Genomic DNA, 20,628 nt, shown 5'->3' with positions numbered 1-20,628 from the left:
CAATATTTGGGACTCGCCTTCTTGCATACTTTGGCTTGTTTCTTGGTGTAGTCCTATGAAGGAAAACAGACTGACAAACACCGAGGGAACAGAAGCACACATACACACAGACAAATCAAACAAAGAAACACATTACAGGGGGGAAAGAAAAGAAAGAAAATGGGAGGGAAAGGGACAAAAAGAAGAGAAGAAGAGAAAATAAAAAGAAAAGAGAAAGAAGAAAAGACAAAAAAATATATAAAAGGGGGTCGGAGACAACAAAGGACAGTAGACTGTTTAAAAGTGTATGACCACTTTAGGGGAGAGGTAAGGATGAGATACAGGAGAATATATCTGGGTTGCAAGAAGGTGAAAAAGTAAGGGAGAAAGGAGAAAGGAATATAAGGAGTAAAATTTAAAGGAATTGAGTAAAGAAAAAGGGAAAAAAAGGTATTAATGACAAAGAAATAAGTACAAAACTAGTGAAGAAAAAAACATTTTTTATATATTAAAAAAACAACAAAACAAAACACAAAACAAAAAAAACAAAAATGAAAAAAAAGCAAGCAGCAGCTCCCTCTGGTGGATAGGCTTGGTTTGATGGGGTAAGTCTTGGAGTCTGCTCTCAGAGGCTCCGCCCCTGCCTGAGGGGAAATGAGCAGCAGGAGGTGAAGTGTGCACCTTCACAGACTCAATTGCGGAGTCCCCACCCCCAGTCAGGATTGCGATTGCAATGGGGAAAAGGAAAAAAAAAAACAAAAAGCAAAACACCGAGTCTCTCTCAGTTTCAATAGCTTTGCTCAAGACGCTGTGCGCTGCTGGAAATGTGCTGGGAGCTCCTACAGTCTAAGCGCGCGCCCGAGCCTCCACCCGCCACCGACTCTTTGTTGGGGGTCTCGTAGGTGTGTGCACTATTTTTTCCCTGTGGGCACCCGGGATTCATGCAGTCCGTGCAGGGGGCGAGGTGTGCCATGGAAATGCGGTCCGTGGTCCTGTTCCCAAAACCAAGTTCGAATTGCTCCGCGCCTGGCACAGTCACTGCTCCAGCCGCTTCCCGCCGGGGAGTGCGCTTCCCCAGCGCAGCCGCTTCTCGCCGCCACAGGAGCCTGATTCCCCGCCAAGATGGCTTAGGGCTGGAGGCTATTCCTTCTCTTGCGCCACCCCATTTCGGGATTCCGGCTGCCCAGCAGTTATCTATGGAGTGGGTTTCTGTCTCCAAGCACAGCCAAGCGTTCTATACCTCTTCCCCAGAGACAGTTCTATGAGCGTGTTCCGACTCTGTCTCTTCCCTTTGTCTCTCGGGCACTGCGCGCTTGCGCCACATTAGGCTGGGGATCTTACCTCCCCTGCCCGTCCCGGGCTGGCCCGTTTTTGGATCTCCCCTGTTTGCCCCCACTCACTCAGATATCCTTGAGGTTCTATTCCTTCTGGAGTTTGTATTTTCTCCTTCCACTCTCGCAGATGAGCGTAATATCCTTCTCAGTTCAATAAATGGTGCGGACGGAGTTTACAGAGCTCCCTTCCTCTCCGCCATCTTGGCTCCACCCCCCCACTGAAATAATTTTAAAAAAATATTCTAGAACTGAAGGACCATGAGGATAAATACTTGTAGACATGGGGTCACTTAAGTAAAAGAGATGAAAAACAAGAGTTAAAGATAGAAATACCAATGTTCAAAACCGTTATTTCAGGTAGTTGATGAACATGGGCAGTGAATTCTGTGCATGAGGGAGCATGCCTGGAATTTGTTGGATGGCAGAAAAGGGAGTGTGGGATGGGATGGGGACAATGTCTTGAAGAAGCAGTTGGAATGTAAACAACTTGTCCTGGTAGAACTGACCCCAGGGCCTTGAGATAAATGGAGAATTTTGTTATGCAAAGCAAAACAAAATGAAAAAGAGTCTCTATTAAAGAAAAATGCATTGGAGACAATGTCACTAAAGGACAGCTAAATTTTTAAGACAAAAGGGCCACTTGAAAAGACTTGAAAGGTTGGAAAGGAACTGGAGGACTTGATGAGATTAGGGGATGTGCCACACATCACAGAGATGTAGGTTGAAATGGTAAAGGAAAATTTGGTGAGCCTAGAGCATCTACTATAATTGAGGTAAACTAAACTCTGAGCTATAATTTTGATAGTTTCTTAGAGAAAGGTGAGCAAACGGTTGCTTGGGGTGATGTGGGCTATTTTCTTCACTGATTTATGGGTACCCAATCGCAGAGATATGTGTATGTCCTATGGCACTGATGGCGAACCTATGCCATACGTTTTTGTGCACAATTATGACCATATTTAGGGAAGCATATGGCTGATAATTCTGCCTTTTGTCCCTTCTCAATTGCAACCTACTTTTCCTCTGTTAAGAACATTGTGTGTATGGAGAGTACTAATTCCATCTGTGTATTTTCTTATTGTACTCCAAAGTACAATAAGGTACTCAGTACAAAATAAGTACTAAAAGGTCTCAGTGCAATACCATAACAGTGGTAAGAATGATTTAGGAAATTATTTTTTTCTTTTAACATTTCTTAAGACTCCTTTTTTCTTTTTTAAAGTTTACTCACTTATTTTGAGAGAGAGAGAGAGCACACATGCATGCAAGCAGGGGTGGGGGCCGAAGTATATAAAATGTAGAGTGAGAGGAAGAGAATCCCAAGCAGGCTCCATGCTCACTGTGGAGCCCGACATAGGGCTCAGTCTCACAACCCTGATATCATGACCTGAGCTGAAGTCAAGGATCAGATGTGTAACTAACTGAGCCACCCGGGTACCTCAGAAAATTACTTTTGAAGAGATGAGTCATATATATAGTATTTGGTAAAAGGATTTCATAATTTTATAGAGAATTATGGAATTAGATTGGATTTTGTGGTATCTTCAATTCTGAATTTTTCAAAATAGGGATTCCCATAACCCTAAGGAACATCTAAATATTTGGTTGGCAAGGTGGAAATAATTACTAGGAAAAAACAGATGCATGATAAAGGAAAAAAATTAGCATAATGATACAGTATTCCAGTAAATAATCAAAGATGACTCCATGGGATAATGATCATACTTTTTAATTCATGGGGATGACACCAATAACTGGGGTGAGATAATAAATAGGAGAAAAATTGTTTGGAGTCAGAACTTGAATTTTGATTACCAAATAATGTACAGTCACTTAATAGTATGTTCATTTAATAATTATTTTGAACGTATAGTATTTTATTCTCAAATCATTAAATATGAGTTCTTTAATTCCAAGCAAAATGTTCACTTAAGAGTAGAAATATGTGGCCTAGTTATTTTAAGGCTCCTTAAATTTAAGATATCTGAATGTATTTGCCAATAATTTTGCTGGCTATTCATTCAATTGCTAATTCATTAAAGACATATTTATTGAACATCTACTGTGTTAGGCAGTGGGAATAGGTGGAAATATGGGTGTATCTTCTGTCCTCATGCATCTTAGTTATGAAAAAAATATATTGCTTGAGTATTAAAAATGAGGAAGAATCAAGCTGATTTTGAAGACCAAATTTCTACAATTTATTTTTTATTTCATCTCATTTTGTCTTTTCAATCTATAAACTTGGCTCAAATTTCATTATCTACCAATGGTTAAAGTTAGATTTTTTTTTTCATTTAAACAACAGAATTTTGCCTTGGAGCAAGCTGTTCATTGTGGAAATTCTAACCATGAACAGGATAAAATAAATCACAATACTACTTAGACAAACTATTGCTACATTTGTAAAGCAGAAGGGAAAAGCAACTTATATCTGTGCTTGAAATACTCATGACAAGAGAATGTAAAATAAATATGAACTTAGTAAACTCTCATGATTAGAGAAAAAGGATTATAGTTGTAAAAAACAAACTTTAGATAAAGTATATATACCATGTTAATTTAAGATCTTGAAAATATTATTTTAAATATAATGAACTTTATAATTGTCAATACGTGAAACTTGGAAAAATAGAGAATAGCACAAAAAGAAAAAAATTATAATTCTTCAAATTTATCATAGTTTTGAATGCATTTTTCTGTTTCATTTGAGCATATTTTGTATATATGAGTATAGTTATGCATACTTTATATAAGTGGAAACATAGATTTAGTTAATATCCTGAAGTGTTCAATGTAGATATATATGAATATTTTTCAAATCATTAATACTTTAGAAATATATTTAAAATGATTACATAATATTCCATTTTGTAGCTATATCTAATACATCCATCATTCAAGGGGATCTAATATGATTATTGCAGGCATATTCACAATATTATGTAAAATTTGTTTTTCGCCTTTTGGTTCAAGGATAATGTCATATGCTGTATTCCTTTGTGTGTGTGTATTCGAAACTGATGGCCAAAAGGAGGTTATTCATGTGCTTTTGATATTATCTGTGCAGCCACTAATTATATTAGCACTGGCTATATTTCTGAAAATGTTTCCTGTCAGCTGCATAGAGAATAAACTCATCTCTGATCCATCTCTGATTCTTTTCTCATCAGAAATTATACATATATGTTCATCCATTATTATTGCTTCAGCCATTATTTCTGAAATATTTTAAGTGACCATCCCCTTTAGTTAGAGCATGTTGTTAGGTTTGGAAGTTGGGAAAGGTAGCGATCTATTTAATTCTCTACAGGAAGATCTCAGACCCTTAGGACTGGCAGAGTGAGCAGAAGAAAAACTCAGAATCTATGGTTCTTTGGATAGTCCTGAGTTTAAATCTCTTCAGAGTCACTATCTATTGACCCTGAACAGTTAATCTAATGTCTTTAACATCAGTTCCATCCACTGTAAAACCCACATGTCTACAGGTAGCTTTGTAGAAAGCACTATAAAAACAATGATTGTAATTTCTTTATAATGCTGGTGACACATAAAAGAGACTCAACAAGTGGTGATAATTATGTTCAGTGTGATTAGGATCTATAGGGATTAGGCCTACTTTCTGGAACTCAACATCAGATCAGTTACAGATGAGAGACCATAAGAGGATACTATAGAAAGGCAAATGGCTCCCTGTGAGGACCGTAATGAAATCTATGGCTGTGTCATTTTATAGCAATATCACTCTTCTTCTAAATCTCACTCAACAGCAAATCAGTGAGACAGACAATTTTAATTATATGGGCCCCAAGGAAGGTAATAAATGGTTGTTCACAAACACTCCCAGTGATTTTCATGAGATAAAAATAAATCTGTGGAACTGGACTTCTGCTTTTTTGCATGGCTCTCACAGATGGGTTGATTAGGATACACCAGTCGGCAAAGGCTAATACTCTTCAAGTGAAGCTGTGGGGACCTCTCTTAGAGGCTAATGAAGCCCACTGGAGTGCTTCACACCAGTATGTGTCAGAAATACATATCTCCACTTGTGACAAATCAGTTCTGTCTCATATTACTAAACATAAAGGGATATGTATTCATTTACTGTCCCTATGGATCTTTTAAAATTTCCTAAAATTTTCTTTAAAATTAAGAGGAAGGGTAATAAAATGAATATTTCCTCTATTTCTACTAAGAATTTGATAATTGATGAGTTTGTTCAGTTAGCTTTCACACATATATATACACACACACACATATATACACATACATATATATAAGACATATTATATATGTACATATGTGTAATATATAGAGAACACATGCAATTAAAATTAAGAAGAGAGATTTTTAAAGTAAACATATATGTGAATATATACATTTTTATTCAAAGTTAGTAAAATTAGGCACATGCAAATATTTTAAAAACAAGATTTTCTTTTAAAGATTTCAGCTTTAGTTACCTAAAAGACCATTAGTTTTTAGTTAATTAAAATAGAGTAACAAGCTAGTAATAGCTCAGATAATGGAAAACATAGAAATCACATTCCTTCTTTTTTCCTGCTATGGCTTGTGGACGATAAAGCTAGTGTTTATCTCTAATTCCAGAGTAACACTGCCAGCTCCAATAGCAGGAGGAAACTAAAAAAAACTAAATATTTTCTTCAAACTAATTGCACTTTCAACCAAGCAATCCCTCAGGGTAATAGTGAAAGAAGTAAAATTTACATGAACAGCTAATGTTTTGCTATCAAGGTATGGCCATTTTTGTGTATATATGTATATATGCATACATGTTGTGCATATATAACTATAAAAGAAAGGCTAGCTCATATAAATAGAATTCTTTCATTTTGAGGCACTAAGGTCTAATTTATTTTTATTGGCGTGGAAGTTGGCTGATAATTGACTTTTGCACAATGTATGAAGATTGGTAGTACCCAAATATATTGCTTATATTGATATTGTAACAAAAATGTTCAAGTGTAAAGTAACAAATATTTCAAAGCCCTAAATATTATAAATGCTTGCTTTATTATAAACGCTTGCTTTATTATATAGAATTGATACTTTAATTATAAACTAGTAATATTTTTTACTAAAAATTCTTCCAAGACATTTTATTAAATTGAAGATGTTAGGTTCCATATTTAGTTGAAATACATTAGTTTCTAACTCATTCATTTATCTGTACATTAAATATGTAGGAGGGACTATTAAGTGCCAGTGCCTTTTTTAAGTGACAAAAATTAAGATAGTGTGTTGTATATTTTTAAAAAGCTATCATTCATTTGGCATCTAGTATTTTAAACTTATTCATCCATTGTTAATACAGTGGCATTGTTGATAATTAGCAGCAGTAGAGAAAGTAATTATGCGCTTGAGTTTTAATGCATGAATTTTAATGTGGATTTTCCTCTTGCTAGATATGAAATCTTGTTTTTGGATTTCATGCCTATTTTTCTCATCTATGCAATGGAGGAAAAAATACCACTTACGTTTTCAAGGCATTGTCAAAATTAAATGAAATAATGTATGTAAAATATTTTTAAAGTATCTAGGACCCTTTAATTTTTCATATATTCCTAAATGGTAGGAATAATTAATCCTGAATCCCAAAAAGTGGGAATGATTTTTCCTATTCCTGATTCCATGAAATCACTGTAAATCAGTTTCAAGTGACTCGTCACAAATCTCACAGCCGTAAGTATCAAAGCTAGAGATTAAATACTAATCTGTCAGTTTCTAAATCTAAAAACTCTATTCCTATAACATCAAACGTTCCCAAGTTCTGTACCTATTAGGGCCACTTTTTTCTTTTTCTGTTTTCATGAAAATACTCAAATTTCTTTCCAGGTCTTTGGGAAATTCTGAAGCATTATTAATACATGTGAGAGAGCCTACCAAGGAAGAAGTAGGGGAGTCTTATGTTCCTTTGGCCACTCTAAATGCTTCCTGCAATTTATCTGTTTACTTTTTTATTTTGGTTTCCAGTCATCATCACATAATCAATAGGGTATTCTCTCACTTTTTTTGTAATTCAAACTTTTTATTTCTTTCGAAACAAAATCTTCTAAGGTTCTTGGAAAAACAAAAAGGAATGGTCTTGGGACATGGGATGCACAGAGACAAGAAAATAATAGAAAATGACTTAAAAATAAATAGTAGACATATTTATTTTTTAGTTTTTTTGTACAGTTTTTGTGAACCATTGTTACAGGATCTGCCATTTAAAAAAGTTGTCTGCTCCCCTGAACCCTATCTCCCATCTTTCATGTATTTTCTGTGACATACTCAATTACACTTTTTCCTGGTAGCCATATGAAAACACTCTTGAAGAAACCAATAATATCATTTCTTTTTCTTTTAGATATTTTATATGAAATCGAAAATATAACCTAAGAGGACCTTGGATTAGTTCGGGTGTGTATATGTGTGTGTGCTTAATCATCTTAAGTCAGATTTCTTAGAGCTGGCAAAGATAAAGAGCTAGAGAACAGTAGCTTAATTCTTGTAACAACGATACCATTTTCTAGTTTGCTATATAGAAACACCTAGGGTTCTCTGAGGGTATTAAGCATTCTCGATATTATGACAATAATATTTAAACCTCACAGCACTTGCTAATGAATTCTTTATAAATCGTTTTACTGTATCTAGTTAGACTCAATGATACGACTTCGTTGTGTTTGTAATAATAAGTGAAAGGGGAAAACCTTATTTTCCTATTCTTTGATAACTCTAGAATAATGTTTTTCAAATTTAAAAGAAGAACATTTCTCAGCAGACTCAATTAAATCACTATGGAGGGGGGTGAAGAAGGAGCCAATGTGAATTTTTTATTTTTCAAAACTGGAACAATATAACCTATATATCTTTATTTAGAAAGATGTATGGCTTTTCAAAAAGATTTCTAAATTCTTGTAAAATTTTCTTCTTAAAGGCATCTAACACATAAGATAATTATGGGGGGGTTTTGTTTGTTTGTTTGTTTGCTTCACCTTCTTTCAAAAGCTAGAATGTACTTCTTTCCAAGTGCATATTGAAAAGGGCATTTTGTTAAAATATCACATAGACAGATTTTGAATTCAGAAAAATGGATGATTGAGTTACATACATTCTAGTGATTTTCAGTCAGATGCTGAGGAGCTTATTTTCTTTCTTTCTTTTAAGTAATTTTTAATGTTTTATTTCATTTTAAGACAGAGCATGAGAGGGTGAGGTGCAGAAAGACAGGGAGATACAGTATCTGAAGCAGGCTCCAAGCTCTGAGCTGTCAGCACAGAGCCCAACGAGGGACTTGAACCCATGAACATGAGAGATCATGACCTGAGCCAAAGTGGGACTCTTAACCAACTGAGCCACCCAGACGCCCTGAAGAGCTTATTTTCAAAATTTAATCTGAAAAGTAACTTTTTGCTTGATAATGCAAAAATGCTTTGATAACGTGGCAATAAACATACCCTTGATCCAGGATATCTCAATTGTTCCACTTAGGACAGTTTTAAAAGTGTGTGTGTTTGTGTGCTCACACATGTTTTTCTGAGGACAGGACAAATGTATGAGCTCATGGTTGGTGATGGGATAGAAAAATTACTCAAACATTCTTCCCAGGCGCTAAAAGTTTAGTGAAGTGACTGACTATATATCTAGAGAACACTCACAGAAAAGAGTTCATGAGCAATGCTCAATACACTGCAAATTTATTTTGCAGTAGAATAGAATAGAAGCAAAGGATTCTACCTAGATTGGATGTCAGCTTTATTATTCACTTGCTGGATGAAATTTCTTTAACATCTCAAAGTATTAGTTTCCTTATCTATGAAATAAAATATTCATCCTTATACAACAAGGATTTTAACAATGACAAGAGAAATATTAATTTTGTTGTTAATTTCCATGAAGATAATTTGTTTTATTGTCCAACTTGTTGAGAGATTTTTGTGCACTGTGTTATTTTGCAAATGATGTAGAGTGTGCATAGTTAAAATGGAAATTCTAATTCTTCAACTCCATGAAATTTCGCAAATTGAAAACATCAGTGTAATATGCACCTAGATCAAGAATCAGAATATTGCCAAAGACCCAGGAGATTTTAGGCAACACCCTCCAAGTCACCTTATCACTAACCCCACTCCCTGCAAGGGTACCTATTATCTTGATTTCCAACACCACAATTTGCATTTATATCCTGCAAAATAGCCCTGAAATGTAAACAAAGTTAATTCCTTTCACACACCCTTAAGCATTGATAAAACCCAAGGAGATTCTTTTCTGTGGAAGACTGTGGAAAGTTTCTTGGAAAATTGATTCACTGACAGGGCTATTGGATTGAAATTAGAAAGCAAAACAATAAATTTGTGTTTGATTGAACCTGACTCTGTTTCTTGCCAACACTGGAATTCTGAGGAATTTATTATCCCCAATTTTCTCCTTTCTTAATGAGATTATTGTAAGGCTTAAATAACATGTGGAAGAATTTAGTAAACTATCAAGTGCTTTACAAATCTAAGATAGCAGTAGCAGTAGCAGTGGAAATACAAAGAAAGAAAAAATGAGGACATTGCATTGGGCAAGCTGGCGAATAGGGTATATCCAGGAAATGGCTAGAACTATGTGATATGGCTGCATTATAGTGCTGGATACATGATAGAGAGATTCATTATGAGCAAATAAATTAAAATGTAGTTCAGAGGGACACCTGGGTGGCTCAGTCGGTTAAGCATCAGGCTTCCGCTCAGGGCATGATCTCAGAGTTCGTGAGTTTGAGCCCACGTTGGGCTCTGTGCTGACAGCTAGTTCAGAGCCTGGAGCCTGCTTCAGATTCTGTATCTCCCTCTCTCTGACCCTCCCCTGCTAGCACTGTCTCTCTCTGTTTCTCAAAAATAAATAAAAAAACATTAAAATAAAATTTTAATGTTGTTCAGAAACACATGAAGTCACTCTCTTCTCAACATGTAGTGTGGCTTGAAAATAAAACAGAAATATAGTATAAAATAAATTGATTAAGGCCACTTTTTAGAAATTTAGGCATGGTGAACATTTTTAGGAATTTGAAACCAAAACTAATGTTAACTCTTTTTTTAGCCTCTGGAATTTAGAATGTAAAGGATAGTATAATTCATATTGGTGAGAAGAGAGACCTCTGAACTAATTTATTCTTTTTGAAGAGGCTAGGATGAGAGAGAAGAGAAAGCAGGAAAGCTCATTCTACCGGTTCTTCTGTGGCCGCTGAAATCCAGATAGCTTGGTGGTCAGGACGTAAATTTAATTCCATAGGACCATGGGACTAGAAATGAAGTGTGCATAGGAATCACTTCGGTGGCTTATTAAAAGGCAGATCCTGGGCCTAATACCTCTTTATGCCTCTGAAGAGAAATAAGTGATTTTGATAAAGATATTCCAGGAACTCCATATCTTGATTCTTATTTTAGGGGTCAAAATATCTGAAAAAAAAAGTAATTTGAGCTAAAAGTTGGGTATGAGAATGGGTGGACAAAAAGGAAAACATCGTAGAGCTTGGGAAGAGAAAAGAACGGTATGAAAATGGGTGTTTAAGTGAACCGGGAATGAGTGTACAAGTAAATGTGTTTGGAACTTTAGAAAGGCAGCAAAATGTGAGAATCACACTAGCAAGGGGATGTGTCAGGGCGAGAGTTGCTTCAGAAAAATACAAAGAAGTTTAGGAAAGATAATTTTCAGGATACTATGGGGGGAAAGCTCTAATACTGTAGCAAATGGCACTTGATAAATGCAAAAGAAATCTATAAATCTTATGATCTATACACCAGAAAATGCCAGAAGAGTAAAATGCAGCCCAAAGGCACTCTGTTGGCATTCATGCCTTAGAGAATGCACTTACACTGAGGCTGAACCAGGGTTTCTGGGACTGGAATGCATTCAGTAATAAACAAACATATGCAAAATATGAATACAAAATTAGGTATGCATGTATATTTATTCAGAATGAGAAGGGGTGCCTGGGTGGCTCAGTCGTTTGAGGGTCTGGCTTCAGCTCGGGTCATGATCTCGCAGTTCCTGGGTTCGAGCCCTCATTGAGCTCTGTGCTGACAGCTAGCTCAGAGCCTGGAGCCTGCTTCGGATTCTGTGTCTCCCTCTCTCTCTGACCCTCCCGTGCTCACGCTGTCTCTCTCTCTCAAAAATAAAAAATGACAAATTAAAAAAATTTTAAAGCTGACAAACACAAACTATATTAAGGAGTGCCTGAGTCACTCCGTCCATAAGTATCTTGATCACAAATTAGGTCTTCATCTCAGGGTTGTGAGTTCTGGCCTCTCGCTGGGGTGAATGCTGGGTATGGAGTCACTTAAAAAAATTAAACCTATATTAAAGACTTTTAAAAATATAATTTATTTTCAAGTTACCTAATATACAGTGTATACAGCGTGCTCTTGGTGTCCAGAATAAATTCCCGTGATTCATTGCTTACATACAACAGCCAATACTCATCCCAACAAGTGCCCTCCTCAATGCTCATCACCCATTTTCCCTCAACCCTGACCCATCCATCAGCCCTCAATGAGTTCTCTGTATTTAAGAGTCTCTTATGGTTTACCTGCATCTCTGAATCTATTTTCCCCTTCCCTTCCCGATGGTCTTCTGTTAAGTTTCTCAAGACCCACATCTGAGTGAAAACATATGATATCTGTCTTTCTCTGACTGACTTATTGCCAGAGGCCACTCCAGCTGGTCCAGGGCTCCCAGAAGGGATAGCGGCGGACAGAAAAATGGGTTGAGAGAGATTCACACAGCTTCTTTCTTTCTTGGCATCATCTTCCTCGCATCATCTTCCTCTCACCAGGTTTTAGGCCTTTATTTATACACAAGCGTTAACATGACATCAAAAAGTGGAATTTTTACAAATAATTCTCAGTGATAAAGATGCTTTGAAAAGGGTGCAGAAACAGGTTTTACAGAGGCATTTTTTCAGAACTATTCTAATTACAATGAGGTAACTTACACATCATAGGATAACAGGATATTCTCAGTGAAAAGCAGATAACATACACATTTGTTTGAACCAGTAGTAAATCTTATAACTAAGAAGATAGCAGGATATTTTGAGTCAGAAGCAGATAGCAAACACATTTTATAACAATAACGCTAAGATTCAGTCATAAACAGGGCTAGGAGGCATTCTATTTGGTTCACAAGAGGAGGAATGTATTCATGATGGTTAGTAAGTAAACCTTTTGTCAACCTTGTTCTTTGATGTTGAAGGTGTAAGCCCATAGGCGCCCTAGATGAGCCCGCCTTTGCATATGAGTTTAGGTTGTAACTACTCTTACCAATCCTCACAATGGGCACCAAATTAGCATATGTATGCGCAGTAACTTATGCCTGGCTCTTGTTTGTTTCTTATTCCTAAATTAGGCCTTTTCTCTGGGCCAGGGTAAACATTATTCTTGTGTTCTTTAACCCCCTTCATTATCCATGTCTTAAGTTCTTCCCGTGAGGTATCTGGGGAATATCGGTCTGATTTGGAACATTGTGAGGCCTAATCAATAGCAACAGGCTTAATTTTACATGAGCATCAGTAGCAGAAGGAGATGCCAGTTTCCGTCACTTGTGGCAGAAGCCATGCAATGTCTGCCATTTCCTAACTGTGACCCTGTCATCCAGCAAGGCCAGTGTGGCCCCCAGCATTAAACTTGGTGACACAGAGGAAGATGATGCCACGAAAGAAAGAAACTGCATGAATCTCTCTCAACCCATTTTTCGCATCCACCGCTACCCCTTCAGGGAGCCCCGGACTAGCCGGAGCAGGCCTCCAGTCACTTATTTCGCTCAGCATAATACCCTCCAGTTCCATCCATGTTGTTGTAAATGGCAGGATTTCATTCTTTCTCATTGTCAAGTAATAATCCATTATATATATTAACCATAACTTCTTTATCCATTTACCCATTGATGTAAATTTGAACATCATTTCCATAATTTGGCTATTGTTGATAACACTGCTATAAACATTGGGGTACATGTGCCCCTATGCATCAGTACCCCTGTACCCTTTGGATAAATTCCTAGTAGTGCTATTGCCGGGTCATAAGGTAATTTTATTTTTAATTTTTTGAGGAACCTCCACACTGTTTTACAGAGTGGCTGCACTGGTTTGCATTCGCACAAACAGTGCAGGAGAATTCCCATTTCTCCCCATCTTTGCCAGCATCTTTTGTTTCCTGAGTTGTTAATTTTATCCACTCTGACTGGTGTGAGGTGGTATCACAATGTGGTTTTGATTTGTATTTCCCTGATGGTAAGCAATGTTGAGCATCTTTTCCTGTGTCTGTTGGCCATCTGGATGTCTTCTTTGAAAAAGTGCATTCATGTCTTCTGCCCATAATTTTCACTGAATTAATTATTTTTCGAATGCTCAGTTTGGTAAGTTCTTTATAGATTTTGGATACTAACCCTTTATTCAATATGTTATTTGCAAATATCTGCTCCCATTCCATTGGTTGTCTTTTAGTTTTGTTGATATTTCCTTTGCTGTGCAGAAGCTTTTGATCTTGATGAGGTCCCAATAATTCAGTTTTGCTTCTATTTCCCTAGCCTTCAGAGATAGGTCTAGAAGGAAGCTGCTGCAGCTGAGGTCAAAGAGGTTGTTGCCTGTTTTCTTCTCTGGGGTTTTGATGGTTTCCTGTCTCACATTTAGGTCTTTCATCCATTTTTACTTTATTTTTGTGTGTGGTGAAAGAGAGTGGTCCAGTTTCATTATTCTGTGTGTTGCTGTCCAGTTCTCTTGCTAAACAGATGGTCTTTCTTTCCATTGGATAGTCTTTCCTGATTTGTCAAAGATCAGTTGGCCATCCATTTGAGGGTCTAACTTTGGGTTTTCTATTCTTTTCAATTGGTCTATGTGCTATTTTTGTGCCAATACCATACTGTCTTGATGATGACAGCTTTGTAGTAGAGGCTAAAGTCTGGGATGTGATGCCTCCTGCTTTGGTTTTACTTTTCAACATTACTTGGCTATTCGGGGTCTTTTCTGGTTCCATCCAAATTTTAGGCTTGTTTTTTTTAACTCTGAGAAGAATACTGGTACAATTTTCATTGGAATTGCATTGAATGTGTAGATTGCTTTGGGTAGTATTGACATTTTAACAATATTTGTTCTATCAATCCATGATCATGAAATGTTTTCCCATTTCTTTGTGTCTTAAATTTCTTTCATAACTTTTCTATATTGTCTACACCTTTGGTTAGGTTTATTTCTAGATTTTATAGTTCTTGCTGCAATTGTAAATGGGATAGATCTCTTGATTTCTCTTTCTGTTGCTTTATTATTGGTGTATCAAATTACAACCGATTTCTGTACAGTGATTTTTTTTATCCTGTGATTTTGCTGAATTCATGTGTTAGTTCTATCAGATTTTTGGTGGAGCTTTTGGGTTTTTCATGTAGAGTATCATGTTATCTGAGAAAAGTGAAAGTTTGACTTCTTCTTTCCCAATCTGGATGCCCTTTATTTCATTTTGTTGTCTGATTACTGAGACTAGGACTTCCAACACTATTATAAACAACAGTGGTGAGAGTGGACATCCCTGTCATGTCCCTGATCTCAGGGGGAAAGCTCTCAGTTTTCCCCATTGAGGATGACAGTAGCTGTGGGCCTTTCATATATGACTTTTTAAATTTTTTTTAATTTTTAATTTTTTAATTTTTTAAAATTTATTTTTAGAGAGAGAGAGAGAGACAGCACAAGCAGGGGAGGGTCATAGAGAGGGAGACACAGAATCTGAAGCAGGCTTGAACCCACGAACTGTGAGATCATGACCTGAGCTGAAGCCGGACGCCAGAAGCTTAACCGACTGAGCCATGCAGGCACCCCTCATATATGACTTTTAAGATATGTTCCATTTAAACCAACTTTTGTGAAAGCTTTAATTAAGAAAGGATGCTGCATTTTGTCAAATGCTTTTCTGCATCTATTGACAGGACTATTTGGTTCTTTTTTTCTATTAATGTGATGTGTCACATTAATTGATTTGTGGATATTGAATAAGCCCTACAGCCCAGGACTAAATCCCACTATACCATGGTGCGTAATTCTTTTAATATACTGTTGAATTCAGTTTGCTAGTATCTTGTTGAGAATTTTTGCACTCATGTTCATCAGGGATATTGCCCTGTAATTCTCCTTTGTAGTGGGGTGTCTGTCTGGTTTGGGACTCAAGGTAATGCTGTGTTCATAGAATGAGTCCTGAAGCTTCCTTTAGTTTCTGTTTTTTGGAACAGTTTGAGAAAAATAGCTGTTAACTCTGCTTTATTTATTTATTTATATATTTATTTAAAAATTTTTAAACATTTATTAATTTTGAGAGAGACAGAGCATGAGCAGGGGAATGGCAGAGAGAAAGGGAAACACAGAATTTGAAGCAGGCTCCAGGCTCTGAGCTGTCAGCACAGAGCCCAACGTGGGGCTCAAACTCACAAACTGCAATATCTTGACCTGAGCCAAAGTTGGCCGACTGAGCCACCCAGGCACCCCTATTAACTCTGCTTTAAATGTCTGATAGAATTCCCCTGGGAAGCCATTTGGCCCAGGACTCTTATTTGTTGGGAGATTTTTGATAACTGATTCAGTTTCTTCACTGGCTATGGGTCAGTTCAAAATTTCTATTTCTTCCCATTTCAGTTTTGATAGTGTATGGATGTCTAGAAATATGTCCATTTCTTCCAGGTTGTCTAGTTTGTTGACATATAATTTTTCTTAATATTTTCTCATAATTGCTTGAATTTCCATGGTTTGGTAGTGATCTCTCCTTTTTCCTTTGTGATTCTATTTATTTGGGTTCTCTCTCTTTTCTTTTTGGTAAATCTGGATAGGGGTTTATCAATTTTCTTTATTCTTTCAAAAACCAACCTTGGATTCATTGATCTGCTTTTGGGGGGGATTCTATATTGTTTATTTCTGCTCTTAATCTTTATTATTTCTATTCTTCTGCTGGCTTTGAGTCTCTTTGTTTCTCTGTTTCTAGCTTTTTTAGATGTGAGGTTAGATTTTGTATTTGGGATTTTTCTTGTTTCTTGAGAAAATGCCTGGATTACAATGTATTTTCCTCTTAGGAATGCCTTTGCTGCATCCCAAAAAGTTTGAACTGTTGTATTTTCAATTTCATTTGCTTCCATATTTTTTTTTAATTTCTTCTCTAATTAACTGGTTGACCTATTCATTCTTTAGTAGGATATTCTTTAACCTCCATGCATTTGTAGGGTTTCCAAATTTTTTCTTGTGGTTAATTTCAAGTTTCATAGCATTGTGATCTAAAAATATGCATGGTAAGATCTCAATTTTTTATATTTATTGAGGGTTATTTTGTGACCTGGTATGCTATCTAGTTTGGAATGTTTAGTATACACTTGAGAAGAATGTGTATTCTGCTGCTTTGGGATAAAAAATTCTGAATATATGTATCAGTTCCATCTGGTCCAGTATATCATTCAAGGCCATTGTTTCTTTATTGATTTTCTGCCTAGGTGATCTGTCCATTGCTGTAAGTAGAGTTCTAAAGTCACCTAAAGTTACTGTATTACTATCAATAAGAATGCTTATGTTTGAGATTAATTGATTTATGTATTTAGGGCTATCACATTGGGGGCATAAATGTTTATAATTGTTAGCACTATTTGAGGGATAGATCCTTTAAGTATGATATAATGCCCTTCTTCATCTCTTGTTACAGTCTAGTTTAAAGTCTAGTTTGTCTGATATAAATATGGCTACTCTAGCTTTCTTTTGACTTCCAGTAGCATAATAGATGGTGCTCCAACCACTCAGTTTCAATCTGCAGGGATCCTCAGGTCAAAAATGAGTCTCTTATAGACAGCATATAGATGGATCTTGTTTTTGTTATTGTTTTGTTTTGTTTTTGTTTGTTTTTTTAATCTATTCTGATACCTATGTTTTTGATTGGGGCATTTAGTCCATTTATATTCAGAATGATTATAGAAGGATATGGATTTAGTGTCATTGTGCTATCTGCATGTTTCATGCTTGTAGTGAGGTCTTTGGTCCTTTGTAGTCTTTGTAGCATTCCACTCACAGAATCTCCCATAGGATCTCCTGTAGAGCTGGTTTGGTTGTCATGACTCCCTCAGTTTTTGGTTGTCTCTGAAAGCTTTTTTCTCTCCTTCTATTTTGAATGACAGTCTTGCTGGGTAAAGGATTCTTGGCTGCATGTTTTTCCTATTTAGCACATTGAATATTTCTTCCCATTCCCTTCTGGACTGCCAAGTTTCAGTGGACAGGTCTGCTACTACCCTTATATGTTTGTCCCTAGCTGCTTTCAGGATTCTCTCTTCATCTTTATATTTTGCCAGTTTCACTATGATATACCATAGTGAAGAGCTGTTGGGAGTTCTCTGTGCCTCATAGATTTGGATGTCTGCTTATTTCCCCAGATTAGGGAAGTTCTAAGCCATAATTTGTTCAAGTAAACCTGCCCCTTTCTCTGTCTCTTCCTCTTCTGTAACCTTTATGCTATGGATATTATTAAGTTTCACTGAATCACTTATTTCTCAAATTCTCTCCTCATTGTCTAGTATTTTGGTATCTCTCATTTTCTCAGCTTCATCATTTCCATAATGTTATCTTCTGTTTCACTTATTCTCCTTTTTGCTTCTTCCATCCTTGCTGTCACTGTGTCTAGTTTATTTTGCATCTCATTTAGAGCATTTTTTAATTTGTTGTGGCTATTTCTTATGTCCTTGGTCTCTGAAACAATACATTCTCTGCTGTCTTTTCTGCTTTTTTTACACCCAGCTATTAATCTTATGACTATTATTCTAAATTCTTGTTTAGATATATTATTTATATCTGTTTTGAGCAATTCTCTGATTCTCATTTCTTCCTGGAATTTCTTTTGAGGAAAGAAAAAAAAATTTTCTGTTTTATCGTTTTGGCTAGTTTTCTGTCCTTAACATATTTTAATAGCTTCTTATGTGTCCTACCCCTCTGAGTGCTACTATATTAAATACTTATACCTATTAAATAGCCTATGCACTGTCTAGAACTGGCTCTTCAGAAGGTGTTTTTGGAGTATATTGTGTGCTCTCTGTTGTGATTCTGGTTGCTTATTTCTCTACTCATAGTGGTGGTTTGGACCTTCCACCAGGTGTGCTTTGATTTGCTCATCCAAGGAACCCTGGAAAAGATTTAAAAGGGGGTTTGGTGTTGGAAGAAGCCTTCTCCCATACAAAGAGAGAAATGATGAACGTAGGGAAAAAGAAAAAAATAACCAGGCAGAGAATCAGAGAAACTATACAGCTTAACCCAGAGAGAGATTAAGTCTCCTTAAACAAACTAGCAACCAGAATAGAGAAGGGAAGAAATAAAAGGAAGAAAAGAAAGAAACACAAATACATATACATGTGTATGTGTGTGTATATATATATATATGTATATATATATATACACATACACACATATACATACTTATATACATACACATACATATATATGTAAAATAAGAATTGACCAATAATCAAATCAGAAAATGCAAAACTGTTTGGCTGGGATTCAAATCCTGATGTCTTAAAAGATCTCGCTCTGTGCCCCGGCTCTGTGATAATGCCACTGCCCAGCTGATGAAAGGCCTCTGGCTGGCAGATGCCTGCAAGATCTTTTGTCCTTGGCGTGGCTATACTCAAGGGATTTGACTGCAGCCCTCAAGGGATTTGACTGGTCTCCCAATGTGCCTCTGAGCTAGCTATCAAGCCTGGGGGCTGGTTCTCCCTCCCTCCCAGGCATAAGCACAAGGCAGCAGGCCCCAGTCCAAGGAAGTTCCATAACCCTGGATCATTACTCCTAAGGCTGTTTGCAAGTTAGTAATTGGCTCTCTCTCCATTTTTTTCACTCCCTGGTCCGTGGTCCAGAGAGGTTTTTCTCTTGTCTAAATACAATCCTACATTTCCAAAGCCTCTCTTTCTCTTCCTTTTGTCTCTCTGTAGGAGGGAATCCCTCCCCTTCATGCTTGTTCCACACATTTTGTCTTGTTCAATTCTCAGTCACACACCCATGGCCCACCAGGTTGTCCCCGTGGGCCCCTGGAGATCTTTCTGTCAGTCTGTAGCCCGGATTCCTGGATCTCCAAGTCTTCTGGCCTCAATACTGCTGTGTTTGAGGGATGAGGGAACATCGGACTCCCCTAATTCTCTGTCATGTTGACTTCTCCAAACAATATAAAAACTTTTAAAAAATAGAAAAGAATGGACATCAGTTTTGGACAGTTACTGTCTACTTATATCTAGTCAGCCATTTAGGAAAAATTGAGTTCTAGGTTTTCCAAAGTTGGAGTTTGGTGTTTTTTAAAGAAAATAATTGTTTTAAGTACTGGCTGGAATCCCGTGGGAGTAATCAGTGTGTCATACATTCGCTAATCTCAATAGTCCCCAGAGGTCACCTGTATCCTGGACTCATGCTTAGACAGGGAAGGGATATCAGTGTTTGGGGTATTCTGCCCTATTAGGTGTCTTTTAGAAAACAGCATTCAAAGTCTTTTTCTAGATACACAGACTTAAAGAGTCTATTTTGGTCCCTGTAAAAATATAATTTACATGATTGTTTCCAAGCATTGACTAGCATAGACTCATGGAATAACAAACTATTTATCATTATCATATCAAAACCTAAAAATACAGATATAGTTGATGTCATCAGAAGACTATATAATTTACTTCAAAATGGTGTGCACCATGTTTTTCCCCTCACCCCCCCCCCACTTTCTGTAGCTAGCTGACATGGAAAATGACATACTTAGATGTCTTAGAGTTGTATTGTATCACATTCTATTTTCTCAGAATTTTTAGAAAGTTGTGGCTCAACTTTGTGTTCTAAATTGTGGGTTATCATAATCACTACTAATGATTTGTTCCATTGATTGAATCACATAAGGAACTCTACCACTAAAATGATGAGCATTTTTTTAGGGGATAATCTATGGAATAATTGAAGTCTCTACAAAAACTGACTGTGAGTAATAATTCTAATTGTATTTGACTGACAGAAGGAACGCCTCATGATGAATTGGTGCAGGATCTAGAGCGATACTTATCATTAATCTGATTTTTCCATCTTTACCAAAGTCAAAATAAAATTATATTGTTGAAAGAGTGAAGAATAGAGAAATAATAGCTTGGATCTTTGAAAGATATACTGCTGTTCAAGAACAAAAAATATCCTGAAGTCTTGGACATCATGGTCTCAATATCTATGTCTCATGTGGGGATTGGACCTTTGATCATTGGTCTTGCCAAAGAGTATTTTCTGTGGTATGTGTGGTGGTGGTGGTGG

This window comes from Suricata suricatta, chromosome 15 (genome assembly GCF_006229205.1).
Source record: "Suricata suricatta isolate VVHF042 chromosome 15, meerkat_22Aug2017_6uvM2_HiC, whole genome shotgun sequence".
Classification (NCBI taxonomy): Eukaryota; Metazoa; Chordata; class Mammalia; order Carnivora; family Herpestidae; genus Suricata; species Suricata suricatta.
Note: the sequence above shows the minus strand (reverse complement) of the source record.